Source organism: Alligator mississippiensis, chromosome 13 (assembly GCF_030867095.1).
Source record: "Alligator mississippiensis isolate rAllMis1 chromosome 13, rAllMis1, whole genome shotgun sequence".
NCBI classification, from domain to species: Eukaryota; Metazoa; Chordata; order Crocodylia; family Alligatoridae; genus Alligator; species Alligator mississippiensis.
Genome location: NC_081836.1, coordinates 35,245,307 through 35,249,483, shown reverse-complemented (window position 1 = coordinate 35,249,483; position 4,177 = coordinate 35,245,307). Strand labels below are relative to the sequence as shown.

General features: G+C 55.2%; 1 long non-coding RNA gene across 1 annotated transcript; it reads right to left on the bottom strand.

Annotated features, from left to right (window-relative positions):
• Window positions 1-3,118: 3,118 nt before the first annotated feature.
• On the bottom strand, window positions 3,119-3,676 carry LOC132244646 (uncharacterized). Its single transcript, XR_009456341.1, has 3 exons — window positions 3,572-3,676; window positions 3,367-3,480; window positions 3,119-3,152 (listed from the first exon to the last, which is right to left on the bottom strand). It is a non-coding gene; the product is annotated as an uncharacterized LOC132244646 (long non-coding RNA).
• Window positions 3,677-4,177: the final 501 nt, after the last annotated feature.

Sequence of the window (4,177 nt, the reverse complement as noted above, 5' to 3'; positions counted from 1 at the left end):
CCAGGGTAGGGGAGAGCACCACCTCCCTTGGGAGCCCGTTCCAGACCTTGGCCACTCGAACTGTGAAGAAGTTCCTCCTAATGTCCAATCTAAATCTGCTCTCTGCTAGCTTGTGGCCATTATTTCTTGTAACCCCCGGGGGCGCCTTGGTGAATAAATCCTCACCAATTCCCTTCTGTGCCCCCGTGATGAACTTATAGGCAGCTACAAGGTCGCCTCTCAACCTTCTCTTGCGGAGGCTGAAAAGGTCCAGTTTCTCTAGTCTCTCCTCGTAGGGCTTGGTCTGCAGGCCCTTGACCATACGAGTTGCCCTTCGCTGTACCCTCTCCAGGTTATCCGCATCCTTCTTTAAGTGTGGCGCCCAGAATTGCACGCAGTACTCCAACTGCGGTCTGACCAACTCCCTATAGAGGGGAAGTATCACCTCCCTGGACCTATTTGTCATGCATCTGCTGATGCACGATAAAGTGCCATTGGCTTTTCTGATGGCTTCGTCACACTGCCGGCTCATGTTCATCTTGGAGTCCACTAGGACTCCAAGATCCCTTTCCACCTCTGTGCCACCCAGCAGGTCATTCCCTAGGCTGTAGGTGTGCTGGACATTTTTCCTCCCTAGGTGCAGCACTTTGCATTTCTCCTTGTTGAACTGCATCCTGTTGTTTTCTGCCCACTTGTCCAACCTATCCAGGTCTGCCTGCAGCTGTTCCCTGCCCTCCATCGTGTCCACTTCTCCCCATAGCTTTGTGTCATCTGCAAACTTGGATAGAGTACATTTGACTCCCTCGTCCAAGTCACTGATGAAGACATTAAAGAGTATCGGTCCAAGGACTGAACCCTGCGGGACCCCACTGCCCACACCCTTCCAGGTCGAGACCGACCCATCTACCACGAGTCTTTGGGTGCGACCCTCTAGCCAATTCGCCACCCACCAGACTGTGCAGTCATCCAAGTCACAGTCTCTTAACTTGTTCACCAGTATGGGGTGGGATACCGTATCGAAGGCCTTCCTGAAGTCTAAGTATACGACATCTACCCCTCCTCCTGTGTCCAGGCATTTCGTAACCTGGTCATAGAAAGAGACTAGGTTGGTCAGGCACGATCTGCCCGCCACAAACCCGTGCTGGTTTCCCCTCAGCATAATTTGTCCTGCCGGGCTCTCACAAATGTGAGCCTTGATAATTTTTTCAAATACTTTACCAAGGATGGAGGTGAGACTGACCGGCCTATAGTTGCCCGGGTCCTCCTTCCTCCCCTTTTTGAAAATGGGGACCACGTTAGCCCTTTTCCAGTCCTCTGGGACTTGGCCCGTGTGCCACGAGCATTTGAATATTCGCGCCAGTGGCTCTGCAATGACGTCGGCCAGTGCCTTCAGCACCCTCGGATGGAGCCCATCCGGGCCTGCCGACTTAAAGGCATCCAGTTCTTCCAAGTGACTCTGCACCACCTCAGGATCTACGCATGGAAGTCTGGCGCCTTGCTGCTGCCTCTCTACAACCCCAGTGAGAGACTTGTCGTGCCCCTCGCTTAGGAACACCGAGGCAAAGAACTCGTTGAGGAGTTCAGCCTTGTCCCCCCTGTCCGTCACCAATTGTTTCTGCCCATTTAGCAGCGGTCCTATTCCTCCCTGGGCCTTCCTTTTACTCCCAATATATCTAAAAAACAATTTCTTGTTGTCCTTTACTTGGGTTGCCATCCTCAGCTCCATGGTAGCTTTGGCCCGCCTAACTGCCTCCCTACAAGCACGAGCAGAGGAGGTATATTCATCTTTAGTGATCTCACCCTGTTTCCACTTTTTATGTGCTCCCCTTTTGGCCCTTAGGCTGCCCTGGATTTCTCTGGTCAGCCATGGAAGCCTCCTGTCCCCTTTCCCTCTTTTGCCTCGCTCGGGGATCGTCTTGCTTTGTGCCCAAAGGATCGTTTCCTTTAGGCACAGCCACCCTTCTTGGGCTCCCATCCCTTCAAAACTCCTACTCTGCAGTGCTTCCTTGACTAATCGCCTGAGTGCAATGAAATCAGCTTTCCTAAAGTCTAGCATTTTCACCCTACTAGTTACCTTACCCACTCGCCGTCTTATGTTGAATTCTATTATAAGGTGATCACTGTCTCCCAGATAGCTACCGATCTGGAGGTCCCCTATCATGTCATCTCCCGTTGCCAATACCAGATCCAGTATGGCATTCCCCCTAGTGGGACCATGCACCTCCTGTGTCAGGTGGAGGTCCTGTACACAAGTTAGAAACCTGCGTGAGCGATGGGACCTTGCTGTCTGCGTCTCCCAGCAGATGTCCGGGTAGTTTAGGTCCCCCATGACTACCGCCTCTTTAGCTTTTATGGTCTCTGAGAGTTGCCTCAGGAGCCCCACATCTATTTCTTCCCCTTGGTGTGGGGGTCTGTAGCAGACCCCTACCACCAAATCCCTTTCTCCTTGCCCCCCATGTAGCCTAACCCACAATCCTTCTACTTCCTCAACCTCGGATTCTGTCTTGATGAGGGTTGATGTGTATTGCTCACTGACATAAAGTGCAACCCCCCCCCCTTTCTTCCCCGACCTGTCCTTTCTATACAATCTATAGCCCTCAATATGTACCGCCCAGTCATGGGATGAATCCCACCAGGTCTCTGTTAGCCCCACTAAGTCATAGGTGTTTAGTGCAAGCAGGAGCGCTAGTTCATCCTGCTTGTTCCCCATGCTCCTAGCATTAGTATATAGGCACTTGAGCCCTGCGACTGGTGCCTTTGCTGCCCCCCCGCTCCCAGTCCCATGGGGCCCATTGTTTCTTACCTTCTTGTTCCTTACCTGTTCTGTAGTGCTGGCCTCCCCATGGCTTTCAGGTTCCCAATGTTCTCCTACTTCAGGCTGGGCTGTCCTTGTGGGTGCCACATGGTTTGGTGGTCCACAGCTTCCCCTGCCCTCGTACTCCCCTCCCCCCGACGAGCCTAGTTTAAAGCCCGCCGGAGGAGATCCGCCAACCTAGAAGAAAACACACGCTTACCTTTGGGGGACAGGTGAAGCCCATCCCAGCTGAGCATGTCCCTCATCGTGATGTGCGGGTCATTGTCCAGGAAGCCGAAGCCTGCCTCGAGACACCACTGCTGAAGCCGCCAGTTGGTCTCTCTGATGCAGTTCTCCTGTCGTCTTCCTCGTCCGGTCACTGGTAGGATGGAAGAGAAAACCACCTGGGCACCGAACTCCTTCAGCACACCGCCCAGAGCACAGTAGTCCGCCATCAAGTGATCGGGGGTTTTCCTGGCTGCATCATTAGTACCCACATGGACTAGGACCATGGGGTAATAATCGGTGGGCTTGATCCTGGCCTGGATTACCTCTGTCACATCCCGAATCTTTGCTCCAGGGAGGCAGCATACCTCTCGTGCCGAGGGGTCCTGGCGACAGATGGGTCCTTCCGTACCTCTCAGGATGGAGTCTCCTATGATGAGCACTCGTCGCCTCCTCCTCTGGGTCATCGTGGATCTCTTGATCTGTTTGGAGTGTGAAGAACGTGGTGTTTCTTCTTGCCCAAGGGTGTCCTCCTCCCCTTCCATCTCCTGCAGGGCCGCCAGGGCCTCGTACCTGTTCACTAGTCGGACTGGAGAAGCTGGTACCGGTTCGCTGCGTGCCGCTCCGGTCCTGGCTGCGACCGTCTGCCACTCTGCTGTGGAGGGTATTCCCCGGGGTGCTTCTTCCTTTGGTGCCTGGGCCTGCAGGGAAAGGAAATAACTATCAATTTCATCCTCCACCTCCCTGATCCCCTTCAGCCTGCTAACCTCCTCCCGGAGCTCCCTCACCTGCGCCTCCAGAGCCCTAAGACGGGCACCTGCTGGACAGGTGTGGGGGCCCCCAATCTCTGCTCCCCCCGACCCTGCTGGGGATACCCCACAGGCCAGGAGGTAGGGGGACACCAGCTCCCCCATGGGCTCGGTCTGGGTGGAGGCCTCAGACCTGCCCCTGGTAGCCTTGTCCCCCTGGGCAGAGGCCCTAGCAGCACTCCTCGTAGACACCATTCTACAAGCTGCTGTTTGTAGACCTGCGCGGTGTCTACGCCCTACCCCTACAGGAGTCCCACTCCTGGCCCGCCCTCCGGCGCGAACGCCTGCGCAAACGCCGGCGTGCTCCCACAGAGCGCGCCTGTTTGCGCGCTCTGTTCGTGCCGCGTGGCTCGGAGTGCGTCTCCCTACC